Here is a 17,419-nt window from a genome sequence, read left to right on the forward strand (position 1 = left end):
GTTATTATTTCTAGAATGTTGCTGAAAATATTCATTTGTATTACTTGCTCTAATGTACATTAACAAAAGTTATATTTCACATAGTATATTTCTTATATGTGCTATATTTCTTACATATACTTGTACATTTCACTTGACAGGAATCAGGAAGGAAAAATTAAGATACTTTATAAGAAAGACAAGAGGTGCTGAAGTTCATTGGGTTCCTTTGAATGATCAGACTTACAAGATGGCATAACTAGAGGCACAGACATTGAGGACAATGAGTGAGGGGAGCAAAGACAATGTATCCTACTTTTGAGCACCAAGTAGGGAGGAAGGGTCATTCCTACAGCCAATAGCAAGCCAACCTTTTTTAAGTAATGTGTTCCCATTTTATCTAAGTAATATATTATAATTCTCAATCATATTTACATGCTTAGGTTTTTAAGATAAGCATTTATTAAATAACTAAATAAAAGCACTACCAAATAAATAACTTATGAGAAAATTCAACCAATTGTGTCAGAATTTCTATTTATAAGATAAGAAGTTAACACTCTGAAGAACTTTTCCCAGCCTGGTTTTTAGCCTAACATAAGAGAAAGTGTGTGTGTGTGTGTGTGTATGCAATTAATGGTATATAGTGGTTATTTCAGAAGAGAAAAGAATATATCTACAGCATCCAGGGACCAGATGCCCTATAAAATAGATCTACATTTCCTGGAAGATCTAAAAAGATTTTTATAAGTATAACAATATAGTTCTGAAGACTGAGAATTATTATTTGACCAGAAATTCTCTGAGAGCATTGCATAGATTTGACAATTTATAGTAATCCTGGCAAACATTTATCAACACCTGACAAATAGATTGGGTTGAGGGGAAGAGAGGTATACATTTTTTTTTTGAGATGCCTCCAAAAGTATAGCACAGCAATTGAAGAATAAGGATAATTTTGGGGTTTTCATTTTGAGACAGCTGACTAGTTTCTGTGTCAGGCATTCAAAAATGTCTAGCAAGAGACAGGAAGATCTCTCACTAGGCCTGACCTAACTGTCATATGATATGTAAATCAAGAGGAAATTAGCCCAACCAGTGTGGCTCCATGGTTGAGTGTCACCTATGAACCAGAAGGTCCAGGTTCAATTCCAGGTCAGGGCACATGCCTGGATTTCAGGCTTGATCCCCAGTCAGGGGCATGCAGGAAGCGGCTAATCCAGTGATGGCGAACCTTTTGAGCTCGGCGTGTCAGCATTTTGAAAAACCCTAACTTAACTCTGGTGCTGTGTCACATATAGAAATTTTTTTATATTTGCAACCATAGTAAAACAAAGACTTATATTTTTGATATTTATTTTATATATTTAAATGCAATTTAACAAAGAAAAATCGACCAAAAAAATGAGTTCGCGTGTCACCTCTGACACGCGTGTCATAGGTTCGCCATCACTGCTAATCAATGATTCTCTCTCATCATTGATGTTTTCATTTCTTTCTCCCTCTCCCTTCCTCTCTCTGAAATAAATAAAAACATATTTAAAAAGAAGAGGAAATTAAATGTCAACAGTTTCCAAAAATAGCAGGTGAAGCCATGCAAGCAAACGGGAAGCAGAAAACATCAGAGTTAATACATTGGGTTCCAAAGTCACATAGCTCCTGCTTCTTATGCTGACTCTACCTCCTAATAGAAATATCACCTGGGGAATTAACATCTTTAAGCCTCTAGCTTTTCACCCCTAAATGTGAATATTAATTCTAGGAACCTCGTCCAAGTAGTCATAAAACTGAAATGGGTGAATGAATGTAAGGTGCTATATGAGACATATAAGTGCTCATTAAAATATCATAATGACTGCTAACTTCATTACTCAACTACCTACCATCTACTAAGAAATAAGAAAGGAAAAGGATGAAGCCTCAAGGCAAAATAGTCTAATGTTTTCCTACATCAATCATACCAATAAAAGAAACCATTCAGGACTGTTTAAAAAGAATAATCTGACAAAAAGTAGAAAAAATAGGGGAATATGTTGCTAGAAAATTTACAAGGCAGTAACTGCTTACTGAGATATAAATAAAAATTTCAAAGAGTAGGAAAAATGAATAAGGCTTTTATTGTGGCTCTGGAGAAAAGAGAAATTAAGAACCGATATGATAATAAAATATTGGCTAAACAAGATGTGTATAAAGATGAAAACGAATAATCATCACATACAATAAATTCCCTATGTTTAGTTTATCATGTGTTTATTGTATATTAGTGATAATACACTCCTTAAAATAAGCTTACAATTTTAATTTCTTAACCATGTTTATAGATTATATAGACTCTCCGGAATAGAAAGAACTACTTTAAGATGTTCTATAAAAAGTGAACATACATATTTATTATGTTGCATAAAGATAAAAAATTGATTTTATTGGTTATTTTGCTACTTTAAACATACTATAATTTCATATGTTTTTATGGTTACTTTTAATTAGTATAAATCAATTTATGTGCACTTATAGACATCATTCTTGAAGTCCAAATGTAAATTATTTCTGTTTTCAGTGTAGCATATTAAAATAAATTTTAGGTAAAGGTGCTTGTTAATTGAAATATAAATATCTTAATTCATTTCACAGGTTTTTAGTTTGCAATTTGGTGCCCTCAAAATACATATGCTACAAATTTAAAGGACAAATTTGGTGTTCCTTTCAAGGTTTTAAAATCATTTGAATAAGAAAGATTGTTTTATTTACTTTTAACAGATGTTGTCATGGTAAGAACACAACATGAAATCTGTACAATACAGTTTTGTTATGTATAGACACAATGTTGTGCAGGAGATCTTGGAAGCTTATTCATCTTGCCTAAATGAAATTTTACACCCCATTTTTTCTCCCCCCCCCCCAGGCCCTGATAACCATTCTATTCTTTGCTTCTATGACATGACTATTTGAGATACATTATGTAAGTGAAGTCACATAGTATTAGATATTCTGTGATTGTTTTATTTCACTTGGGATAATGTCCTCAAGCAGAATCTCCCAATTTTTTAAAATTTTTTTTTATTGATTTTATTGATTTCAGAGAAGAAGGAAGTGGAAGAGAGAGATAGAAACATCAATGATGAGAGAAAATCATTGATCAGCTGCCTTCTGCAGGCCCTACACTGGGGATCGAGCCCACAACCTGGGCATGTGCCCTGACTGGGAATCGAACCATGACCACCTGGTTCATAGATCAATGTGCAACTACTGAGCTACACCAAATGGGCAGATTCTGCCAATTCTTATGTTGAATTTCACCATGAACTTTTAGCAAAGGATTTGTTAATTTATTTTTGTTTTCTTTATTTTTTTATTTGTCTTTTGCCTTCTATTTCAATATTAAATATATATGTATTTTAAAATATATTTTATATACATATTCTCTTCCAATACATATACATATATGTATACATATATGTATATGCATATGTATATGTATATGTGTATGTATAGAATAGAATATATATAGTAACATCTTAAAGGATGAAAAGGGCAAAATAATGTAAACTATATTTAGCTTTTACAGAAGTGAAAAGGTATGATTAGAGAGACTGTAAGAGAATACAATGGATTTGCATAAGAGGTAGACTGAAGGTTATAAGATTCCTAAGTGAGCTAAGTGGTACCATGATAAAAACAGAAGTTAGAGAGAAAGGGTGTATGTGGGTGACTTGGAATAATAGCTCTTACAATAATAGGATAATTTAAACAGTGATTTCTTAAAATATACATATATATCACGGGTGTAAAAATACCACACACTATGATTATAAAATGACACTATAATCTTGGGCATTTTCATATTTTAAAAAATCAGCTATTTAAAAAGTTAGCTTAAAATAGGGAAACATTCACTAAAAATCTACTCTTGCTGAAATGGAAAGGCTTAAATAGAACAAATAAGGAAACATATTTCAATAAATAATACACAAGCCCAAAGTCAGGATAAAAATAAAAACTCAAAAAGGACACATTTCTAGAGATGGTCTTCTTTTTGCTTTTTACATGATGGTTAAAGACAAAAGAGTCTACTAGCTCAGAATTCTGCAAGTCCAGAAGAAAGAAGGGCAGCTCAGGAAAGTCATGAGGACCCTGGCTCTTTCTAGTCTAACACTGTGGTCCGGTGTTGAGCCTCCTCCTGAGGCTGCTTCCGCCTGCAGCTGTAGGATGGCTTCCAGTGGCAGTTGTTTCCTCAGGTCTGCCTGTTGCAAGCAAAGTGGCAAGAGCCTCTCTCAAATTGTAAAAAAAACCCTCCCACCAGTTTTAAAAGCCCAACATAGGTCATATGTTCACTCATAAGGTAGTAGTGGAATGTCAATCAGAAGTGTGCTTAGAGCCGGGTGTCTGAACCAGTTGCTAACAAGACAGGTGGGATTACTTTGACTGACTGAGATTAATCACAGCTAGGATGTGGAGTTTGGGCCAGTAGCCTAAATGGCTAGGCAGTCAGGGAGAGACAAGATGAATTTGAGGAAATCAACTATAATGTCTACTCTTCCTATACAGATGTAACACAATAAACAACTAATACAAACTATTCGAATTTCAGAAATTAATCATTTTATGTATACTTTTTAAAATGTACAATATAGTTAAGTACATGTAATATGTAGGCTTAAAATGGTTACAATAAATAGCATTTTTGCCTGATGTTAGCAAAAGATATATTTCTCTGCCCCTTCTAATCCATGTCAAACAAATCAAAGGACAGGTACATAACTTGACATTTAATGATATGGTTGGCTAATTTCATTAAGCTCAATGGTCACTTAGACTAATGATATTTCAAATTCCAAGACAGAGAAGCACCTATTCTAGAACTACCTCCCATGACCATCTTATTATGAACCTACTATTTGTCAGGCAATTAAGGCCAGTAAAGTATATACGGTGTTTCTTCTGGCAGATGAGGGACCTGAGGCTTAAAATGCCACATAATTTCTCCAAATTGACTAAGTTAAGAGAAAAATGCAAGACCATAGTCAGTTCCCTTATCTTTCAATATATGCATTGTAACCTGTCTATACTTGATCGGTGCCTAACAAGATGCTAACAGTGGATGCTTTCTGTCTCAGTTTTGGGAGAGGTCACCAAAGCTGAGAACAACACAAAGGTGACAAGTATCCCCATAGTCCTCAGTGAAGAGCCATGAATGCTGGTCTTGTGATACTAGTGACCTAAACCAATCCAGTGACTTTTGACTTATCATCCCCTTCTAGGGTAAGAGGTTGGATGTGAACAAACAAGCAGAGAGACTTTCCTTTTTGAACGTTGTAGGAATGTTGTGGCATTTTCCCTCTGACATCTCATACAAGAGAGAAGGGATATGATTACCTCCCTCTCAAGGTAAGTGACAATTATGAGAGGAACTTTTCCTAGGACTTTACCTGTGTCACTTAAATGTTATAGAAATTGAGACTGAAACTGGACTGAAGCTTGGAAAATTCTACAAGTAAGAAGTATATTGGCTAGAGACATACAAAGCAGAGAGGTTTATACTTCTAACAATGCTGAGTCAAAAGTACCTATTTCCAGCTGATTAGATGTAAAACCTTGATATCTAGTAAGACTGAGCTTAATTTAGTTTATCCAAATATAGGAAATGTCTGGGGGTTAAAAAAGTTATGCATGACAACCCAGAGCAAAAGCATTACCTCTGTAATTAAGAGAGAAATCATTATCTTTGATTATCTTCCAAAATATCTCAAAAGGAAAGTTTAGCATATCCACCAATCTCAGAGAACACTAATATCAAAGAACATAAGAACCATGCAAGCCAAGTTGTTCCTTGTCTTCAACTTTCTTTCCTTTCCAAACTCTAGCCTCAGACTAGGAGCCACAAAACAGTGAGTAGAGCAGGAGGGGAAAGAGAAGTGGGAAAAAAGAGGAAAACTGAACACAATCCCCACTCTGCCTCACTGCAGTTTCTAGCCTAAAAGAAGACTGAGTTATAGGAAAGGAGAAAAATTAAATTAAAATAAGGAATTGGAAAATTATATTCTATTGGCCATTTAATTTCTGAAATTACATTGTTATTATAAGTAAAATATTCTTAAAATAAAAAACACATGTTATCTAGCAATAACTGAAGAAGTTATGGGGCTTGCAGAGATTCATCTAAATAAAAGGATAACACAGCCCAGTGTGGGACATTAATAGTTCATTTGTGAATGCAGCCTGGTGAGCAGTGGGTTTTCAATGTACTGGTACTATATATCAAAATGCTAACAGAACTAGCAACCACCACCTTGTATTTGAATAAAAACCTTCCTATGGCTATATATGTGGTAAGTGTACTTCCTTGTGCATTGATTAATGAAGCTAAAGAGTTAAAGTTTGGGGATTACAAACACTTGGATCCAAGCCTTGCTGCCTGCATGTTCTAGTTTTATAGTCTTTGATCCATTCACACTTAAGTGTTTTCATTCTTGGTTTCCTCATGTATAAGTAAGATAAATATGCTTTCCTTTAAAGTAGTTTTTCTAAATCACATGTGATTTTGTCTCCCAGAAGATATTTGGCACTACCAGGAGATATTTTTAGTTGTTACAACAGGAAGGTGTTACCGTCATCTAGCAGGAAAATTGCCGGGGATGTTGCTAAACACACTGTGATGTACAGGAATCTCCCATAGCAGCTCATTACCTGGCCTCCAAATCAACATTGCTGAGGCTGAGAGATCTGCTTTTAAGCAATGCCTATCTATATATATATATATAAAAGCTTAAGCGACCGGCTGAACTGTGATGGGCACTGACCACCAGGGAGAAGATGCTCAATGCAGGAGCTGCCGAGCTGCGGTGACTTGGCAGCTGCGGTTCTCGGGTGATGCACCTGGAACCAGAGAGGAGGGAGCCCAGTTCCAGGGTGTGTCACCTGAGAACTGCCCTCTCACAATCCGAGATCCCTCAGGGGATGTCGGAGAGCTGGTTTCAACCTAATCCAGGCCAAGGGACCCCATCGGTGCATGAATCCATTCACAGGGCTTCTAGCCCATTGGCTCCCCACTTCGGGTCTGGCTCCCCACCAGCCTCTAGCCCAGTGGTTCTCAACCTTCCTAATGCCGCGACCCTTTAGTACAGTTCCTCATGTTGTGGTGATCCCCAATTTCATTGTTACAAATTGAACATAACTAAAGCATAGTGATTAATCACAAAAACAATTATATATGTGTTTTCCGATGTTCTTAGGTGACCCCTGTGAAAGGGTCATTTGACCCCCAAAGGGGCCGTGACCCACAGGTTGAGAACTGCTGCTCTAGCCCATTGCAGTGGTCATGGGTCTGGCCCTTACAGAAACTTTTCGACTCAATTAGCTAAATGATGAGATGTGCAGGACCTACTGGCTGCGGCCCCAATGGCTGGCGCCCATGTCGGCCCATCCGCTTAATATTGATTTCCAGTGGAGGCAGTGAATTTTCCTGCTACCACTCTCACCTGGGAAACCAGCCACAGCTTCCCTCCTTCTGGGCGGACAGTCGTGCCAGCAGGCAACCTTGGGGAGGGAAGGAGGTGAAGGAGCAGCTAAGGTCGAAAGAAGGAGATTCCTGCCACCACGGGACTCCACCTGGATGGAAGGGCCCTGGGCGGGAGCCTGACATTGACTAGGGTCCTGCCCTAGGCTGACCAGATTTCAGGCTAAATAAATCCTGCTTGCTAAATAATTGCATTTTGCAGCTAAATGCCCACAAGTTGTCAGTTACCACCAAACTTAGGGTAAAGTGAGATGAAAGAAGCGAGGCAGATACAGAGAGAAAGTGACGTAATATTGGGAGAAGAGAGGAGGAAGCCCGATTCTGGGATGCGTCACCAGAGAACTGCCCTCTCGCTATCTGGGACCCCTCAGGGAATGTTGGAGAGCTGATTTTGGCCCGATCCCCACAGGCCAGGCCGAGGAACCCTAATCTCTCTATATATAAAAGCCTAAGTGACCATTGGACCTTTGACTGTTCAGTCGGTAGATATGACACTCACTAACTATCAGGGGGCAGACGCTCAATTCATAGGCATGGACACATGGAAGAGACTGATGAATCTCAGAGGGAAGCAGGGAGGAGGGAAGGAGGGAAGAGCTTAATCAAAAATCTTATATGCTTACTAGAGGCCTGGTGCATGGATTTGTGCACCGGTGAAGTCCCTCAGCCTGGCCTGCAGGGATTGGGTCGAAACCAGCAGCCCAAGATCCCCCAAGGGGTCCTGGATTGCAGGAGGGCACAGGCCAGGCTGGGGGACCCCACCAGGGCACAAATTTGTGCACCAGGCCTATAGTTAGAGTTATAAAATATATAAAATGTCAATCTCAGGATTTGACACATAATGGACACTTTACAAAGGCTAATGAAACCCTTAGCATTACTCTGACTACAAGTAATGGGAAGTCCAACTTAAAATGGATTAAAAGAATAAGAAAAATTATCAGTTGACAGAAGAGGAATCTGTGGTGAGGAGGGGCTTCAGCAGACCAGAGGCTCAGAGGTGTTATCACAGACTCAGATTCCTAACTCTCCTCAAGGGCACAGTGTTAGGTTTACTCTAAAGCTTGTCCCCCTCACCATGTACATGCCACTGAGATTAAAGCTATATGTTTGGGGGTTCACATCTAGTCAGAGAAAGAACATACAGCTGTAATAGTTCTCTCTCATTTTTTTTTAATATGGAACACTTCACAATTTGTGTGTCATCCTTGATCAGCGGCCATGCTAATCTTCTCTTTGTCATTCCCATTTTAGTATACATGCTGCCAAAGTGAGCACTATAGTTCTCTCTTAAATACAAAAATATTCTGTCCCAAATGTGCCCAGAAAATCTGTCCTCAACATGCATTGACTCATCTAAGCCTACTCTGAGCCATTCCAGTGGCTAAAATACATTTAGCTTAGGATAACCAAATAAAGAATAATGGAAAGTAGGTGTGGAGTGGGGAGTGGGGAGGACAGGCACAGTGTCCAGAATTTCTAATTATCACCATGCCCATTCTTCATCCTTCTTTATTTATAAACATGGATATCTTAAAACACTAACTATAAGCTCAAGATACAGTATCAGAAAAGTGTAAAAAAATGCTCACTGATTTCTTGAGATTGTGTTTTTTCAGAGCAATAAATATAAAGTAAAAGAGGATATGATTTAGGAAATAAATTAGATTGCCAACAAATGTCTGAAAGAATGAGGGAGAATATAAACATTGGAAAGGTAATTTCATCCAAAGAAAGATTCCATTGAGAAGTATAACCTAAAGAAGAGAAATTACAAAGAAAACAAAAGAGGAACATGGAAGAATTGTAAACTCTCTTGTTTATGAAGAACACAGTCTCCACCTGCAAATTAGGACCAAATGTGACATGATGTGAAGTCTTTTTGTTAAAGGAGGAGGTTAATAAAGACCAAAGAGGCAGGGCTGGAATTCTGATTCTTATGTTATAAGCCTAATTTAAAACCCAAGATTAAGTCAATTAAACATTCCACATGGTTGGATCAGAATAGAATGTTCTAATGACTCAATACAGAGGAAGGACGTTACAAGAAAATATTTTAAATGTCAAAGCTCTGGTCTTAGAATTCCTCTTTGATTTTTAAGAAAACTATTTCAAAATGGTCATGAGGAGCCATTTATTTGGGCAAGCACTAGATTTAGAGATGTTTTCGATCTCACTTATTTTTCATTTTTTTTCCATTTTATTACATTCTTTAATATGAAATTTCCTTCATTTTGTGGATAAGCTACTTATGACTATGAGGATCATGGAAGTCTGTCTACCTCTATCCTCCTGTATAATGAAAGTGCAATATGCAAATCAACTGAACAGTGGAACAACCAGTCACTATGACGTGCACTGACCACCAGAGGGCAGACGGTCAATGCAGGAGCTGCCCCCTGATGATCAATGCACTTCCACAGGGGGAGTGCTGTTGAGCCTGAAGATGGGCTCATGGCTGGCAAGTGCAGTAGCGGTGGTAAGGAGCAAGGCTGCAGGCGGGTGGTTAGGAGCGAGGGGTCCTGGTCTATTAGAGCCCCAGACTACAAGAGGTTTGTCTGACTGCCGGCTTAGGCCCAACCCCCCAAGGGATCAGGCCTAAGCAGGCTGGTGGACATCTCCCAAGGGGTCCTGGACTGAGAAAGAGTGCAGGCTGGGGTGAGGGACCGCCCCCTCCCCTACCCCAGTGCACGAATCTCATGCACCAGGCCTCTAGTACAGTATATACTTCCCCATCAATATTTCATAAATTCCATTAATTGCCTGGGTTTTTAAGTGTTTGAAGAATATAGGCAGATAATGAAGTGAAATGTTATGGAAAATCATGATAATGTTTATCATATTTGACCAAAAATATTAAAATATCACTGACCTTTGCATGTTAGAAAATAACAAAAGTCTGTCCAATTAAATTCCTATTAGAGTAAAGCATCAACAATTCACTATGGCAACAAAAGACATTTCATCTTAAATGCTAAGTAGAAATGGAATAGTTTAGAAATATTAAAGACTATTATTTAAGCAACCATTTTTGTATGATAATTATGTGTCAAGTATGTTCTTAGCTTTGCAGGTAAACAAACTGATAGGTTGATGTTGTCCTGGTAAAGCTGATGATTCAATGTAAATTCTCAATGAGAAGCATGACCAAATATGTGGACCACCAAAGACAAAGAGAAATAAGCACCTATGTACATACTATCTATAATAATGATAATCATGACTCGTAAGGCCTAATTCCATCCCATTCATTATCCCATCCACAGAGTAACCATGTTCTTGAATCTTGTTTTCCATTTCCATTGGTTCTTTAAATTTGCATGTTTATGCATTTAATTACAGTTCATGTTCAGTGCTACATAGTATTCCTGTGTATATACTTCAATTTATATATTTATTGTTCTGTCAGCGGCCATATATATTAATTCTGATATTTCACTATTGCAAGAAATTAGCCATGAATACTTATGTCTTCTCATTCACATTAAAAAGAGCTTCTCAGCAATTCTATTCCTACAGCTGAAAGTATTAGGTTATAAAGTGTGGACATTTCAAATTTAAAAGGGAAAAAAAGAGTAATGACAAATTGTTTCACAAAGAGATTATACCACTCTACCTCTTACCAGCAGGCAAAATTAAAAATTTTGTTCTATGCACTCTAATAAGTTGATTTATGTCTACTTTGGGGATTGTCAATTCAACAGATTAAAAACAATGTTATTGTTTCTTTTTAATTTGAATTTCCCTGAATACCAGTAATATTGAATGTATTTTGATAGGTTTATTAACCATTCTTATCTTCTCTAGTAGAAAATATTTATTTATGCCTTCTGCACATTTTACAGGGTAATTATGGAGATTTTAAGTTGTGTTTAGAAGATTATTCACATATCCTTCCTACTAATCCTTTGTCAGTTATGTGTTACATATACCTTCAAGTTTGCATTAGTGAAGACAAGTTTATAATTTATCTTTGTACTTTATGGGATGTTTAGGTTGAAAACAATCTTAATTTGCAGGAGTCAAATTTCTCAATAACTTTCTACATGCTTGCACATTTTTTCTTTATTGTTTATTGTTTGGTTCTATATTAATTGCTTAAATCTTTGTCATTATATCATAAAGATCAATTATTTCCTTCAAATATATGAAAATATTTTTTTTGCACACAAATCTTTACTCCAACTGGAACTGATTTGAGATTGCTATAGTCCAAAATTTCAAATAGTTTCAAAAGGATAATCAAATGTTCCCAAAGCATTATTAATAACCCATCCTCTCCCCCATGGATCTGCAAATACAGCTCTATCTATATAGTTCTTATATTTATGTGGATTTGTTTGTAGATCTCTATTTTCTTTCTTTCTTTGGACTATTTCTTGACAATCTCAGTGACAAGGCTATATTGTCTGAATTGCTAATGTTATATGACAGTTGTTATTTGATTTAGTCAAGATCTTAAATTGTTCATTTTTTAAATATGTGTTGGCTCTTCTTGATCCTTTTGGTTCTATATTAATTTAATAAATGTCAAGTTTCACAGAAAAACTATAATGATACATTTCAACATTATTTTTCATTTTTTGAAGTTTCATTTGGTTATTTTCTTAATTTGTTTGGCCATCTGTCATAGTCTCCTCTTCCTAAAACTTATTTTGCATCACACACACACACACACACACACACACACACACACACTGACATATACTAACAGATACATACAAACACACACACAGATACATACACATACACACTCACACACATACTGGCTTTCCATTCCTGAAATCCTTCTAAAACCTGAAAATACTGGAAGTCTGACTTTGTTTCCATACTTCATCTTGGTCTTATTGTCTCATTATAATGCTTTTTCCCTTATATTTTCTAATGCTCTGAGTCTTTATTAATAAAAACTTATTTGAATCCTGTATTTTAGGAGAGTTTCTTTAGAGAGAAGCTATTATTGCTTCTGCCAACTGTCTGTAAGCATTAAAAATCAGAAACAAATTTAAAAACAGTTTACACCTTATGATTGCTTGGAACCAAAAGTATGATAACATTTAGGTCACAAATCTAATCCATATATCAGTTTGAGGTTTTGAATTCTCAGCAGACTACCTATCTACTTTAATACTTCCCATAGCCCCGGTGCTAAATTTGAAGCAGAAAAGTCTGCTTATTTTCCTGTCTGTGTGGAGCCTCTTTCTTCTCTCATTGACTGAACATGTCACGCTCCAGGACATTGGCTTTAAACAGGCATCCCCCGCGAGTCACCCAGCTTTGTATGTGTGGTGGCTTTGTCGCCTTTCTCCTGTAATTATGCACTCATCCGAAAAATGAAACCTCAAAATCATGCCAAAAGCAAATAACGAGTTTATAAAGTGCTTATCTCTCTCTATGTTGCTATTTTCAGTTTTTGTTTTTGCTTCAGTTAATATCCATTATTTTCCTGTGAGGTGTGTGTGTGTGTGTGTGTGTGTGTGTGTGCATGTGTATGTATATGAGAGATATTTAGGACTTTTTGTTTAAATTAAAATATTTGTTCAGGATATCTGGTCTTTCTTTCTGACATAGAGAAACTCATCATCAAAATTTAAATATATATTTCCAAATTGTTATTTTTTAGTGATTTTCATAATGAAGAGTCATTAAATTATATATCATTAGATAAATGTAAAAGTCAAATAAAAGTGAGTTTTATGTTATATACTTGTTTCTTGATAGTTATAACGAAGTGAACTACTGTTACTTTCATAAAACAGTGTCTTAGGTTGTTATTCTAAGCACATTTGCACTAATAGGAAACTCTCTACTGAGTACATATTTGACAAAATATAACCACATTAGTTATTTCAAAAAAGATTCCAAAAATTTATACTAAACTAGAGGCCTGGTGCACGAAATTTGTGCACTGGGCGGGGAGGCGGTCCCTCAGCCCAGCCTGCCCTTGTCACAGTCCTGGAGCCCTCAGGGGATGTCCTACTGATGGCTTAGGCCTGCTCCCCATCGGGAGCCAGCAGGCCTAAGCCACAGTATGGAACCAGGCTGATCAGGGTAAGGCGCCACCCCCATCACCCCCGCAGCTGCTGCCACTGCTGGCCGCCAAACCCTGCAAGGTAGCAAGAAGTACATACAATTTAATCAAAAAGACAATCCAATGGAAATATAGGAAAGGATATGGATGGCAGTGAGTGCCTGTGGTATCCAAACATATATTCTTGCCTTCTTTGTTAGTAACAGAGACCTGCTTTTAAGTCAGCCATTCTGCCAAAAATTTAAAATACCACATTTAACAAATTATACTGTTACTATGTGCAGCAGTATCTACCTTCTAGCCAGTGTCATATAGACTGGAAAAACAAATATGTGCATTTGAGGATGATTTATTTTAAAGGGAGGGAACAGTTAACTCCTTTTCTTCCTACTTCCAAGTGCCTGGAAATTAATGAGTGAAATTCAAGCCTGTGCTAGTGCCCTGAGTAGAATACACTAGCATGGCAGAGCACACAGTGGTCCCAGAACCCAGGTTACAGCAGAAAGCCACTAATACTTGCACTGCCTACTGCTATATCTCTTTTATAACAAATAGAATCAACCTTCTATATGGTTAGATGTACTATTATTTTGAATGTTTTATTTAATGCAGCTGAATATAGCTCTAATCAACAATAAGAAAACAATTCACATAAAACAAAATGAACAACCAATAAATACATGAAAAGATGCTCAAACTCAAAATAACAGTGAGATATTAGATGATATGAATCAGATTGATAAAATTTGGAGCAACTGATAATAACAGCAGTTGACTTAGATATGAGGGGATACTCACACATTGCCAGAGGATTGTGAATTTTGATAGCCTTTTTAGAAACCAAATGGATAACATTAACAGAAACTTTGACCAAAAAAGTTCTTCCTGGGAAGCTATCCCATTCAAAAAAATTAATAATTTAAAGATTTAAGGGTAAAGTACAGGTTCTCTGTCAAAGTATGGTTGTAGTGGTAAAAATCAGTAGAAACAATGTAAATGATATTGATGAATATAAGGAATAAATTATTACCAGAGTTATTGTGAAATAATTTAAGAAATAAATTGGAGGTACACTAGTTGACATGACAGGAATCCTATAAGGTATGTTTAAATAATGAATTATAGACCATAGCTCAGGCTTATAAGTTAACAGTGATAACATATATGTATTTAATTTACAGAGTTTTGGTATGTTTGATAGATATAAAAACATTTTTTGGAGAACACAGTAAAAAAGATACATGTATAGACTGTATAAATATAATTTATTATAAATATGTAAACCCTACATATAAGCATATATGTGATATATTTGAGGCCTGGTGCACGAATTCATGCACCAGTGGGGTCCCTTGGCCTGGCCTGTGGGATCGGGCCAAAACCGGCTCTCTGACATCCCCCGAGGGGTCCAGGATTGCAAAAGGGCACAGGCCAGGCCAAGGGACCCCATTGGTGCAAGATCAGGGCCAAGGAGAGACGCGGGAGGTTGGCCAGCTGAGGAGGGACCGTGGGCGTGTTCCAGGGCATGTCTAGCCTGTATCACTCAGCCCTGATCTGCCAGACCCCAGCAGCATGCTAAAATACTGGTTGGAGCATCTACCCCCTGGTGGTCAGTGCACATCATAGTGAGTGGTTGAGTGGCCTTAGCATATCATTAGCATATTACACTTTGATTGGTTGAATGGTCAACCAGTCAACTGGACACTTAGCATATTAGGTTTTTATGATATAGGATGAGTACAATGAGATATTAAATTATTGCAGTCTAATGTGAAGTAGAACTAAGAAAAGAAGAAAAAAATGTATTACACTACTCAGAAAAGGATCTATACAATGGCTTATATAATACTATCATTGTGATGTCTGTGTGTGAAAAAAATGAGGAAGAAATAATTACCAAAGCAGTAATAGCTATTTCAGAATGATCACTAAAGATATTTTTTGATGCAAAATAATATGTATTATTTTTTATGTGAGGTCTTAAATCTCAAATTGTTTTAGTTTCATTCCTAAACTATTACAAAATTACCTTAGTGCCCTAGACAGTTTGTCTCAGTGGTAAGAGCATTGGCCCTTGGACTGAAGGGTTTTGGGTTTGATTCCAGTCAAGGTTAAGGGCACATACTTTGGTTGCAGGCTCAATCCTGGAATGCCCCCAACCCCCACCCATCGGAGCGCACGTGCAAGAGGCAACCAATGGATGTGTCTCTCTCAATTGATGTGTCTCTCTATGTGTCTCTCCGCCTCCTTTCCACTCTCTCTAAAAATTAATGGAAAAAATATCCTCTGTGGAGGATACATTTTCACAACCACAAGAAACGTTACCTTAGTAAGCCCTGGCTGGTTTGGCTCAGTGGACAGAGCATCGGCCTGCAAACTGAGGGGTCCCAGGTTTGATTCTGGCCAAGGGTACATGTCCCGGTTGTGGGCTTGATCCTCAATAGGGGGCATGCAGGAAGCAGCCGATCAATGATTCTCTCTCATCATTGATGTTTCTATCTCTCTCTCCCTTCCTCTCTGAAATCAATAAAAATATTAGAGGAAAAAAAATTACCTTAGTAACACCAAGAATTTTCACAATCAAGAATTAGATTCTTTGAGAACTGGAAGTTATGGTGACATCAATATTTATGTGACGTTAGTATCTCTGCAGTCTCCGAAAAGCAATTGAAGCCATAGCTGCTCCTTAGTGTGGTGTGTTATACTGTTTTGTCCTTTGGATATTTATTTATTTATTTTCACATTTTATCTGAAGAGATTTTGAGGCTCATTTGCAATTATATTAGTTAATTTATAAGAAAAATGGTTACTTTCTCCTTTCAAAAAAGATACATTTTTCAAATGTATAATTTTAGTACTTTAAAATGCTTCTAGAAACAAATAAGTGAACTAGTCAGACCACATAATAACTTATCCATATAATTAATGGATGATGCATACAGCTGACTGCCCTGCATATATCACTTCAACAAAGTATATCTCACATCTAGCCTTCATTCTTTGAGAGCACTTGAGTCATAAGCAGATAGAAGCCAGAAACCTAATTACTTACAATAAGCTTATATCTCTGGACATGAATCATATAGTTGAGCTAATATAATATGTATCTTCTTTATTTCTCCTCCCAAAATACTTTTAGAAGAATATTTATCCCCTGATGTGTACATGGCCAAAGGACTAATAGGAAAGTTCATGATCCCTCACACAATTAGATTTGGTGGCTACTTGATTTAAAAATCAGCCAAGAAAGTGAGTTGTGCCTTAGCTGGTTTGGCTCAGTGGATAGAGTGTCGGCCTGCGGACTGAAGGGTCCCAGGTTCGATTCCGGCCAAGGGCACATGCCTGGGTTGTGGGCTTGATCCCCAGTAGGGGATGTGCAGGAGGCAGCCGATCAATGATTCTCTCTCATCATTGGTGTTTCTGTCTCTCTCTCTCCCTCTCCCCTCCTCTCTGAAATCAATAAAAAAAAAGAAAAAAGAAAGTGAGTTGTTAGAAGAAAATTTATCTTACATATTGACATTTTGCAAACCTAGGAAACAAGCTTACAAACTAATAATTCCTTTTTTAAAGAGTAAAAATGATAAGAAACACCCCTAGAAACTGATAAAATAAATAACAATAGATTTTGGACAATAGGATAAGGAAAATTATCTCAAATAAACAAGTCTAGAAAGTTGAAGTGAAATTCTCATTGGAGCTAGGTACAAGCAACATGGTGTCAGATATAAAGTACTGAGGAGATGAAACAATGGGTGCAGCGTTAAGGGGGAAGAGGGAAATCATGTAGCTACTCTGAAAATTCTAAATAATTCCCAAATCTACAGCTGCGGCTGACATCTAAAGATGTCCTCCATATAAAGAGAATAAAAGAACACTCTTCATTAAATTCACAGAAA

The 17,419-nt window shown here is 37.0% G+C and overlaps 1 protein-coding gene and 1 non-coding gene across 3 annotated transcripts in view; both read right to left on the minus strand.

The window, feature by feature from the left end:
• Nucleotides 1–17,419, minus strand: part of LRFN5 (leucine rich repeat and fibronectin type III domain containing 5) — a 295,655-nt gene that overhangs the window by 176,642 nt on the left and 101,594 nt on the right. The gene's annotated exons all lie outside the window — the stretch shown is intronic.
• On the minus strand, nucleotides 8,665–8,770 carry LOC139000164 (U6 spliceosomal RNA). Its single transcript, XR_011469542.1, has one exon. It is a non-coding gene; the product is annotated as a U6 spliceosomal RNA (small nuclear RNA).

Source organism: Myotis yumanensis, unplaced genomic scaffold (genome assembly GCF_028538775.1).
Source record: "Myotis yumanensis isolate MYYU_CA2020_CCGP unplaced genomic scaffold, mMyoYum1.0.hap1 SCAF_1, whole genome shotgun sequence".
Classification (NCBI taxonomy): Eukaryota; Metazoa; Chordata; class Mammalia; order Chiroptera; family Vespertilionidae; genus Myotis; species Myotis yumanensis.